This window comes from Triticum urartu, chromosome 4A (genome assembly GCF_056163025.1).
Source record: "Triticum urartu cultivar PI428250 chromosome 4A, HENAU_Tu73, whole genome shotgun sequence".
Lineage (NCBI taxonomy): Eukaryota > Viridiplantae > Streptophyta > Magnoliopsida > Poales > Poaceae > Triticum > Triticum urartu.
This window is the reverse complement of record NC_141876.1, coordinates 486,565,369-486,577,741: the sequence shown is the minus strand read 5'-3', so window position 1 is coordinate 486,577,741 and position 12,373 is coordinate 486,565,369. Positions and strand designations below refer to the sequence as shown.

The 12,373-nt window shown below is 43.1% G+C and overlaps 1 long non-coding RNA gene across 5 annotated transcripts; it reads left to right on the top strand.

The window, feature by feature from the left end:
• The first annotated feature begins 4,269 nt into the window (after positions 1-4,269).
• On the top strand, positions 4,270-8,546 carry LOC125552347 (uncharacterized). 5 transcript variants are annotated; one of them, XR_015601401.1, is made up of 6 exons: positions 4,270-4,826; positions 4,967-5,063; positions 5,174-5,355; positions 5,463-5,541; positions 7,826-7,918; positions 8,146-8,546. It is a non-coding gene; the product is annotated as an uncharacterized LOC125552347 (long non-coding RNA). The 5 variants fall into 5 exon arrangements; XR_015601399.1 differs by having other exon boundaries at positions 4,270-4,863; XR_015601398.1 differs by having other exon boundaries at positions 4,270-5,063.
• Positions 8,547-12,373: the final 3,827 nt, after the last annotated feature.

Below are 12,373 nucleotides of genomic sequence, written 5' to 3'. Positions count from 1 at the left end.
AGCCAATCATCTGCTACTATCGGCTCGGTGCTACTGAAAAACACTGGCGGATTCAGCCTAAGAAAACGGGCTAAATGATCAACAGGTGGTGGTGGTGGGTTGTTGTTGTTGTTCCCCTGATTCTGGTTCTAGACTAGCAACTGCATCAATGTGTTCTGCTGCTGGATCAACTGAGTGAGCTCCGGTGGGAAGGTAAATCCGGGGTCACGTCTCGGAGGCATCCGAGGGTTTAGAAAAGATGAGATTTAAGAATAGAGGGGGTCTAAAGAGAAAACACTACCCATATGCACATGAGACAAAAGCAAACAATTCACTTCATTCAATCAATCAAGGGCATACAATCGATCTAACTATCGCAAAAGTGCTCGGACTACTATATTTACATGGTGGAATACTACTACTGATTTGGTGGTCTACTAGAAATATTCTTCGGTTGCAGACTCCATGATATCTGCTCCAGCTTCATCAACATAGTCATCATCGCTATCATCTAGATCCGAGTCGGTGTCGTCGATGATGATGTAGTCTTCCGGGCGAATCTCCTTGGGTTCTTCGTCTTCTCCTACTGGTGTAGGGCCTCCCATGAATATTCCAATCTTCTAGATCAGATCGTCATTTTTCTCCACTAGTACTTCAATTTTCTCATCATAATCTTCACGTGTAGCCTTGAGTTCTTCCTCCAGTTCCTTGATTCTTGTCTTTGCCTTCTTCAGATCTATCATGTCGGCGCACATCTGGTTCTCCTGACGTCGAATGTGCTGGTTTAACTCCTGGATAAAAGCTGCAATTGATCTATCCTTCCTGGTGCTGATCATCTCCCAGTGCTCATCTCGGCGCCCACAAATCTGGTAGATCGTATCCTTGAGATCATTGCGGTAGACTTCTCCAATGCGTCCCATGGCGATGTGAGCTGCCATGCTCTTTCCTAGATCCCAAGTTGGTGCATCAAAAGAAAACTCTATGGGCTCAGTGACTGGCATGAACGTCGTTCCTGGAACTTGAACTTGAATCATCCAGCGCTCTTCTTCCGGTAAAGTGGCGTTGTAGGTTCCGGTGAAGCTTGGTACTCCTATGTTCAGGTATCTAGTGACTTCCTTCAAGTGACTTCCAAAGGGTGTATCTTCATCCGGTTGCGTGAACTAGTTCCTTGCATCCACAATCCTAAAAGAGTAGAAAAGATGAGAAGTCAGAAAGAGAAGAGAGTGAGTAGTGATCTAGGTCTTTTAGCTTAGTGGTCGTGTCCTACAGTCAGCGTGTGCTCTGATACCATCTTGTAGCAACCAGACCTCAAACGGTCCAATCTCTGTGCTCAGGTGTCATCCCTGGATCAATAATGCTGACACCACACAGTACTTAAAGAATTTATAACAGAGTAGCAATCACACACTTATTACATCGAGTGTCTTGAAAGAGAGCTTATTATAATAAATATGGCTTAAGGCCATCTAATAACGATAACAGCGGAAGGCCTGGAAGATAAGTGAGTCCATCAACTCAAACGGCATCACTGAGTATAGAACCACGACCTAAAAGCACCTTAATCGTTGTCTGAAAAGTCTGCAACATTAACGTTGCAGCCCGAAACGGGTCAGCACATGGAATATGCTGGCAAAGTAACACATAGAGAGTTATGGAATGAAATAGGCTATTCTATATGCATATTTGGCTGGTGGAAAGCTCTATGGTTACAGTTTTGTGTAAAGCCAATTTTTCCCTGCTGCAAAGGAATAAATTTTATTTAACTATCATGGTAGTTGTTAAACATTGAGAATGGTTCACAGCATTGTCAATCTTAATTAAGCATCATCATTAAACAAAACCCAACAAATTAATTTTAGAGTAACATGATGAGATTCTCATGATAATCCAAGTACTAGATACTCAAGATGTCCACAACCAGGGACACGGCTAACCATGATTAGTTTATACACTCTGCAGAGGTTTACACACTTTTCCCCACAAGACTCGATCACCTCCGTTTGATTTCTCGCACTACATGGTGTTTGAGAAACGGATGACCGAGACATAGTCTTTCAGAAGCGCTAGCACCTTACGATCGGGTAGACGGTTACACCTACTTTCCCCTACATCTGCTAGTCTACCACTGTAAGTGTTTGCACAACTTAATCAACTATGCTAGAGCCCATAGTAGCTTGTGGCTGCACACGGAAGTTTCTAGCATTAATAATCTCATGATCCCTTTGAGCCTGGGTGGCGGTCCATAAAAAAACAGGCAATCGCTGGAATACCCAGTTGCCTCAATCCACCCAGATGTGTATTTAAATTGCCACTTTAGATAAACCATTAATTTAACAATCTCACATCTGTCATGGATACACTCACCCAATCCATGTCTAGTAGCATAGCATGGCATAATAAGCAAACGTAGAAGTAACTCCCAAAGGTTTGATAATAACAGGAAATAGGTACTACCTCAACTACTTCCCAAGCCCACAATTTAATTAGATCCTAATCATGCAATGTGTGAGGATTGATCTAATGCAATAAAAACTGGGTAATTGGAAGTATGATCAAAGTGTTACTTGCCTTGCTGATGATCCGCAAAACCTAGCGATTCGAAGTAGCAAGCCGCGCACTCCGGGTACTCTATCGCAAACAAACAAGCATACAATAAGTACTCAACTAATGCACAGGTAAAACTCGAATAAAAGATCTAACCAGAAAGTTCAACTTAAGAACTCCGGTTGGCAAAAAGAATCAAATCGAACGAAGCAACGAAAGACAAACGGCAAAAGAAACAGGCTTCATTTACTATTCTGGATCTAGGGCAATTTTTACAGTGGCAAAAACTTGTTTGAGTTGGTTAAACGGAAAGAGGGGTTCGAGACGAAACTCGAGGCGCTTGAATCGCGTGATTCCGATAAACGAGCGAAAAGTTAGACTAAAACGAAAAACGGATCAGGAATCGCGATCAGAAAAATCGCGGATTTAATCCGAGAAAAAGAAAAACGACGAACGTTCGTTAAACAAATGAACGAACAAACGCTCGCTAATTAAATAAACCGGAAAACGATCTATTTAAAAAAACCGAAACTAAAAAACCGAACAAAACCGACGGAAAACCGTTCAGTTTTCTAAAAAAACGGCGGCGAAAAACTATCTTCGGCGGCGGCGGATCCGGCGGTCCGGCGAGGCGGCGCGGCGGCGGTCCAGCGAGGGCGGCGAGGCGGCGAGGCGCGGGCGGCAGCGAGCGGCGCGGGCGGCGAGGCGGCGGCGCGGCGGCGTCTACGGCGGCCTAGGGTTAGGGTTTCGGGGGCGGGCGCGGCTGGGCTGGCCTCGGGCCTCGGCGGCGCTATTTGAAGTCCCGTTCAGGTGGAGTCCTGGCCGGTTACGGCCCAAGGTCAGTTCAGACTTTTTTTTAAAATAATTACGCTTAGAAAAAAACAAAAGAAATACTAAACAGACTCCAAAAATCCCGAAATAAATTTTCCCCGGCTTCTAAAATCAAGCCGCACAGGATGAACATTTATTTGGGGCCTAAATGCAATTTTGAAAAACGCGCATTTTTCCCTAATTCAAATAAAATAGCAAATAAAACCAAAATAAAATCTTATTTGATTTTTTATTAAATCCTCAATATTTCTTTATTTTGGGAAAGTCATTTTATTCTCTCTCTCATATTTTTGTAATAGAAATAATTGAAGATAAAATAAATAAAATCAAATGATCCTATTTTCAAAATTTGAGAAAACTCAAATATGAAAATAATGAAATCCCCAACTCTCTCCAAGGGTCCTTGAGTTGCGTAGAATTTGCTAGGATCAACCAAAATGCAATAAAATATGATATGCAATGATGATCTAGTGTATAACATTCCAAATTGAAAATTTAGGATGTTACAGCAAGCAATGTACCTAATGAGTTAGTTACAGGATGTAGCATTACGGTACGAGTAAAGAGAATTGCCGGTACCAAGATTGAACTAGGTATTGAGATACCGACGATCGAATCTCAGGCAAGTAACATACCGATGACAAAGGGAACAACGCATACCGTTATGCGGTTTAACCGATAAAGATCTCTACTCCTAGTGGAGCAGTTGGTAGTCTCCGCCGGTCAATTTTCGTCCGAATAGAGACGGGTTTTTTTCGTCCTCGATTCCACCTCCCACGTCCCAGCTATTCCGCCCTGGAACCGCGAACCAACCAAATTTTTTTTGTTAGCTATGCCTCCACAAGGTCCAGGCGACAATCCGCCGATCGATCCAGAAATAACCGGTGTGAAAAAAATCTACGAAAATTAACATACGAAAATCCCCTTGCCCCCAACCCCCCGCCCGCATGTCTGTCGATCCCCCTCGCCGCCGCCCTGAGACCAACGCACGTCTTTACATCGATCCCCTCTCTAGATCGCCTCCTCCGCCGTTTCTCCAGATCGCAGTCTCCGTCGTTTCTCCGGATTGCTGCCACCGCCATCTGGATCGCCGCCGCCGCGGCCGCCGTCACACAGAAGACGCCGCCGGGATCACGTCCGCGTACGGGACTGCGCCGCCGACGTGTGCTGCAGGGACACGTCTCTCCATCGATCCCCTCTCCGGATCGCCTCCTCCGTCGTTTCTCAAGATCGCTGTCTTCGTCGTTTCTCCGGATTGCTGCCACCGCCGTCTGGATCACCGCCGCCGCGCCCGCCGTCACACAGAAGACGCCGTCAGGATCGCGTCCACGTACGGGACCGCCGCCACTGATGTGTGCCGCAGGGACATCGAAGCAAAGACTGCGGCGCGGCTGGTCCATTGCGCCCTTGAGCGAGTGCGGTGGAGACAAACTGAGGGGCGCATGGGAGGCAGACTGGAGGCACGGCCCACGGTGGGCTACTCTGAAATGCCGCTCTTCCTCTCCCCATGTGTGTGCATCTTCCTCGGCTTCTGACACAGTTGCCGCCATGGATGGGCCTCGCCGGTTTGCATCGCCATTTTTGATGGATTCGTGTTCGCATGCGCCCACAGGTTAGTGTTGTAGCTATGGAGGATGAGGCAATTGGAGATGACGAGGATCATGCAACGGCTGGCGGGCGTGTGCCCTCTCGGCTTTGGGGCGAAGCAGGTTTGGATATCCGTCTCAAATCCCACCCTCCCTCGTGTTCTTGGTACGATTCCATGGATAGTCATTGATTTGTGCTTTCTCTGTGTGTCTCTGTGACGTCCAACTTCAAGGAAGACTCCGCCTTTGTGGGTGCACCTATGCCCTCTTTCTCAAGTAGTGAATTGAGTGCTACACATTGCTATTGCTGCAGTATGATGTCAAGGTGGAGTGGCTCAGAGCTCCTGTGTTTGACAACTCTGAGAACAAACTACAGTCGTAACACATCGACGGCTACGCCTTTTTGGGTTGTTGGGTACGCATGTGAGAGACATTGGTTTCAGTGATGTAGGAATGATTACCTGTCTTTGTGGCTTTATTTTATGTGATTTGAATCTGAGCGAGTCTTAAATTTTGGTGCAGTGTGAAAGGAGGAAAATGGTCGCCGAAAAGCAGGCAGATCTACACCTTGAGAGATGGCATTTTGCGGTACATTGTTTAGGTAAGGATATTGTGCTTTCTTCTGAAAACTCTCGACTGTCGACAAGATTGAGTTGTGTTCCATTTTTTAAAAATTACTTAGAATCCTGCTTCTGGCATTACTACTATGAATTGGCATACCTCGTGATTATGAGAGGATGACAAGTTCCTGATCCCCAAGAACACCCTCATGTGAGGCTGCCGGTCGTCGGACAGGACATCTCTAACGACTTAGCCACACAGCGAACCTAAGTTCGTCATGGGAGGATGTCACCTTGGACTGGAGCAACAGACGTCGAAAATTTACCAGGAAAAAAGGCTCACAAATAAGAGTGACCCAAACACAAATTGTCGTACGTTTGCAATTAAACTCTTAGTTGCAGCTTGATTCTTACTATTGTTATTTGGTGGTGGGTATAATTAGTCATGTAGTACCATCTTAGCTTCATCTTATTTCTTGAGAACATATCTAGCTATTAGATCTTCAAGAGTACACCATAAAAATTGAAACGCCTATCAGCTTCATAGAAGAAAGTTAGTCTTATGATAGAAGAACGGCCCATCAGCCCTTACAGTGTCTGATTGGTTAGCGACTGCTTTTCACGCTCAACTGATTACTGACTACGTCCAACAACATATGACTGACATGGCCAAGTAGAAGTAGAAGTAGATTTCGTTGTGATCAAGATGGTGCCTTTATTTTGGAAAACACGATTGAGCTGGGAAGGCGCATGGGCATCTCACCAGAACAAATAGACAGACTGATTTCACTCATACACAGGTTGATTATACGGTCAACTCACGGAGTAGCCGGATACCTTCTGCTTGAAGTTTGAAAGCCATTAGCATGCTAAATTATATGGATGTGCTGGTCTTGACGTGTGTGCGCGTACATTGTAAAATAAACTTGAGTAATGATTAATACCTTGTTTACTCTCTTTTTTGCTTTACAAGTATTTGGAGTATCTATTATGTTTCAGAATTTCTCGAACTATGGTATCTCCATATCCATCTAATGAATGCCCCCCCCCCCTAATTTCATTGATATCTTAATGAGAAATTTGGCTTTTGGTGAACTAAAACAATATACCAATAAAAAATTTAGCGCTTGGCTGTACATATGAATGTTAACTTTGTTAAAATAATTCTCCCTTTATAAGAGAAGATTTCTTAGTTCAAATATATATTGGTGAAAAAAATATAGTATTTTCCTGACAAACCTTTTGATTCCTCAACATCCATATTTCAGAAGGATAATGGTGGTGTGTTTATGTTGCTTTGGGTCTCTTATCACTCGGATCATTCATCAGAAAAATATTTAAAAAATAATTCTATTTTGACGTTTCCTTTGAGTTCATTGTTCCATAATAGTAGTTTAGGTTCACAGGAAACCAGACCATATGTTTCAGTTTCACTCTTTGGACCATGATGGTGGTGTGCAAGGCGGGCTAGATCGTAATGCTAAAAGAATCAATGGAGGTTATTGGATAGCTTTTAGATTCTCCAAAAAATAATCTAGCAGATGGATGATCCTATTATCACGTATGGTGGTGGTGTGCAAGGAAACAGAGCAGCATGATGGTAGCTAATGCTATTATTTTCACATGTAAGATGTATGAGCTTCAGTTGTCAAAAATGATTAGTTTAATCGGAATTTAGAGTTTCATTCTTACTTCTCTGAAATATTGTTTTTATGGGTAATTCCTGAAGAGTGTAGTATATTGGGAGCCAAGGCCGAGTAGCAAGCCATGTGTCACCGCAAGGACAGGAGCGAGATTTAATTAATTGTATTTGCAAGATTTGGTCTTCCCTTCTTGTTTTCATGGTCATCTCACAGGTTTTATCACTTACATTTCCTTCTATGGTGGTCTGATCATTGTACTTTGGGACATTGTACTTTTAGGACGTAATGTGCACTTCTGGTTGTTATTTTAAATTGCTCATGTCTTGATATGTCTTTCAAATTCTTGACATCTGCCCAGTAGCCTAAACTTCCATGGCATGCTCCATCGGAGTATTTTGTTTGTTGTACAATTTTCAACTGCGACCTTCCAATTTATGTTGTTGTAACTGTAAGGTTTGGCACCTCAGATAAGTTCTCGAAATACCAATGTCATATTTCAATTAGAAAATAAGATTTAGTTTGATCATGCATGCAATTGTAATAACCCTACTATGAGCTTTTATGTACTGGTTTAAATAGTTAAATCTTCTAGATCCTTTTGCATATTTTCTTGGAATTATACTGTGAGAGCATCTTAGTTTTCACTAAGCGATAAAATACATTTTCTATTTCCGTAATACAGGTCATTAGTGGTCACTTGGGATGGGTGCGATCTGTAGCATTTGATCCAGGGAACAAATGGTTTTGTCCTGGTTCTGCTGATAGGACAATAACGGTAAGCCCCACAACCTGCATTCCTTTCTTAGAAATTTAAGACGAATTCATGTATACATGCAAGTAGTTGATACAACAACCTATTTAGTTACGATCATGCTTGCTCTATGTGTGTCTGCATTTTTCAATGTTACATGCATGTATTTTTATTACATAACGTTTTTCAGCTTTGGGGCTCCACGTTGATGTGTTTTTTACCTTAACATTTTATTATCTGTTTTTCTTTAGACAAGGAAGAAGGTTGCAGAGCACGGATGGATGTGAAGAGGAAGAGGATGGATGAGAGAGGAGAGAAGAGGGGTGAAAGAGGATACGGATGGAAAGAGGGAGAAGGACAGGGTGGATGCGCTTCTTGAGGATTTTTGTCGACTGATTTCATACTCTCTTATAAATTCATGGTTAGCTAGGTAAACCTTTTGTACAACAGCTCTTGTTCAAAAGGAAGTTTGATTTTTCGGCTTCTTATTTTAGGTCAATATCAAGAACAGTTTAGTTAATTTAGTTTAATGTTTATGTTTGAAATTGACTTTTACCATTCTGGTTGAATGGGGGTGTGGATAGAAGAGATTGTGAGTCGGGTATGGTGATGCCAACATTGTATTGGGGGCAGATAGATTTAAGTTCTGTCTTATGTGCATGAGGATAGGATCACTATTAAATCATCAGAATAAGTATGCTTCAGTTGCAACGCACGGGCAATGGGAGAAATGTGATGTCCATGTGAGTGTCTAAAGGTAACAAGTTAGACATGATTAGTATTGTGCACAAGCTATTCGTAAGTCGATTGAATTTTGAATCTTTGCAAGTTGATTTTTGGGAGAACACAAGTGCAACCTAAGGTCGAAGTCGTTGATGGCACTACGAGCTGCAATGGTGATGCCGAAGGCGTTGATGGCACTGCGATGCTGAGCCAGAACCTCGTCGGAGACAAGGACGACACTTCGAGCGGTAGTGAGGAGTGGCATCATAGTCGGAGGCGAGTAAGAAGGTTTGTAGAGGTGCGGTGGTCCACCGGAAAAATCTGGTCGCTAGGCTGGTTCGGAGGGTTGGTCGGGGGTGGCGGCCGCGGCTAGCGGACAGACGGGTGGTGGCTGGCTGCTAAGGAGGAAGGAGCCCAAGGTAGAAGACAAACAACGATGAAGATCCAACGTTGCTCGAGTAGTGGCGTCATAGTCGAAGGCGGGAAGAGGGTTGACAGGTGTGGGTGGGGGTGCGATGGCTGGCCGAAAAAATCTGGGTACCGGTGTGGTCCAGAGGGATGGTCGAGGGTGGCGACAGGGGAGGGCAGGGAAGCAACGCGGTCAGGGGTGGTGGCGACGGGTGGATCGAACGGTGGTAGTTGGCAGTTCAGTAGGAGGAAGAGGCCGAGGGTAGAGGATAAACAACAACCATCCGACGGAAGACCCAACAACCCTCATAAATCAACTTTGCATCAAATTTTCTTAGTCTGACATATAGCGACACCATTAATACCGAGATATTTAGAATATTTTTGTCCATATTTATATGAAAAAATATCATCTTATGCAATACTAAAGTTATACATTATAAAAATTGAACTTGTTATGTGCATCTAATGATATTGATTATGTATTATGATTTTTTGTATTTTCTATAAAGTTGGTAAACTTTACAAAGTTTGACTTTAGAAAAATTTTATATGCAAGTAAAAGGACCGGAGGGAGTACTATGTTGCTTTCTACATGTCTTCTTATGCCCTTATTAAAGATCTTCATTTCTATGGGTTTAAACACAAGATGTTATTTTTGTAGCACATTTCTGATAAGTTTTTCTTCTATAAAGCTATAATTTCAGTCACGTTCTAAAATATAAATGGGATTTGGTGATAAGTCATCATTGTGCTTGTTCATAATCTATCAGACACGACAACGTCCATGTCGAATGTGTTCTAGAAATGTTCTTTGATAAATATGTTTTTAGCTCTTAATATTTTAGTATGGTCGTAAATCTATCAATTCACATATCACTCGATAAACAGTTTTTAGTTGGGAGAATCAAGAAAGAAAGAAAAGAAGAGTGCTTTAAGGGTAAAAAGGTAGTTGTCGATGCAGCCGGTTGCAACGCACGGGCATCCCATCTTGCAACATGGTAAGTAAATTATTTTGTCTATTGTTATCATGGTTTATTATTATTTCTAATAACTCCACTTGTGGATTTATCTTCCCTATGCATCCATCGGCCGATACATCTTGTGCGTCATCAACAAAGAGGCACGTCGTCTATATATTATGGACCCTATTCAAACATCACAATTGTCAGAGGATAAAAATTTGAGGCATGCACTGAAATTAAAAGTTCTGCAAGGGATTTCAAAGAAGCACTCGAAATAAAGCTGTCTCGTTGGAATTCCGATATATCTAAATGGCAACTTTTATTTTCGTTTAGTATTCCAACGAGTATAGACGGGTAATGAATTCATAATAAAAACTTTTATTTTTGTTATCACTATATTTTTTATTTATTAATTTAAAAAATTGCAGGAATGTGTCTGGCTATTTAGTTTTTCATTTTATGCTCTGGTGGAACGGTAAAGAATTGGTCAAGCCGGTTTGCACGGTGAGTAATTTCCGTTACATGTTTTAAGACCTTCGGCGCGAACTTTTCATACTAACTACATATATTTGTTTGTGCAGGATGGGTATGAGTTGAGGAAGCATTTTTTATTATACTTGCTAAAACATCGTGGGAATGAAGCTAAAGGCAACTTTCCTGATATTGTGAAAGAATTTCTTAAGCACATCATCTAGATATTGATAGTTTTGTAATAGATGTTTAGTTCGAACATCGCTCAGTTTGTTACATGGGCATGTCATTAATCTTTATTTTTGTTATCAATTTACATTATAAAATTGGACTTCAATTATTCAATAATTGTGTTTGCGTTATATTGTTTGTACATGTGAAATTTCACATGTAACTTTTGCAAACTATTTCAAGAGCCCGTGGCAACGCACGGGCACTCTACTAGTCTTCGTAGAATATGTAGGAGCCAATATGAGCATCCAGGTTCCGCTGTTGGTTATTGACCGGAGACATGTCTCGATCATGTCTACATAGTTCTCGAACCCATAGGGTCCGCACGCTTAATGTTCGGTGACAATCGGTATTATGAGTTTATGTGTTTTGATGTACCGAAGGTAGTTCGGAGTTCCGGATTTGATCATGGACATGACGAGGAGTCTCGAACTGGTCAGAAGGAAAGATCGATATATTGGAAGCCTATATTTGGACATCGGAATGGTTCCGAGTGGTTCCGGCATTTTTCCGGAGTACCGGGAGGTTACCGGAACCCCCCAGGAGTATATGGGCCTTATTGGGCCTTAGTGAAATAGAGGAGAGGGAAGGTAAAAGAAGGAGGCGCGCCCCCCAAGCCCAATCCGAATTGGGAGGGGGGCCAGCCCCCCTTTCCTTCCTCCCGCTCTCCTCCTTCCTTCCTCTCCTACTCCTACTTGGAAGGGGGGAATCCTACTACGGAGGGAGTAGGACTCCCCTAGGGCGCGCCATAGAGAGGGCCGGCCCTCCCCCTCCTCCACTCCTTTATATACGGGGGAGGGGGCACCCCATGGACACACAGGTTGATCATTGATCTTTTAGCCGTGTGCGGTGCCCCCTCCACCATAATCCACCTCGGTTATATCGTAGCGGTGCTTAGACGAAGCCCTGTTCCGGTAGCATCATCATCACCGTCATCATGCCGCCATGCTGACGAAACTCTCCCTCGAAGTTCTACTGGATCGTGAGTTCGCGGGACGTCACCGAGCTGAACGTGTGCAGATCGCGAAGGTGGCGTACCTTCGGTGCTAGATCGGTCGATCCTGAAGACGTACGACTACATCAACCGCGTTGTCATAGCGCTTCCGCTTACGGTCTACGAGGGTACATAGACGATACTCTCCCCTCTCATTGCTATGCATCACCATGATCTTGCGTGTGCGTAGGAATTTTTTTGAAATTACTACGTTCCCAGCAGTGGCATTCGAGCCAGGTTTATGCGTAGATGTTATATGCACGAGTAGAACACAAAGGAGTTGTGGGCGTGGGTATATACATATTGCTTGTCGTCACTAGTTGATTCTTGATTCAGCGGCATTTTTGGATGAAGCAGCCCAGACCGACATTACGCGTACGCTTACGCGAGATTGGTTCTACCGACGTGCTTCGCACACAGGTGGCCAGTGGGTGTCTGTTTTTCCAGCTTTAGTTGAATCGGATTCAATGAACAAGGTTCTTTCTGAAGATCAAAAAGCAATCACTATACCACGTTGTGGTTTTTGATGCGTAGGTAAGAACGGTTCTTGCTTAGCCCGTAGCAGCCATGTAAAACTTGCAACAACAAAGTAGAGGACGTCTAACTTGTTTTTGTAGGGCATGTTGTGATGTGATATGGTCAAGACATGATGCTAAATTTTATTGTATGAGATTATCATGTTTTGTA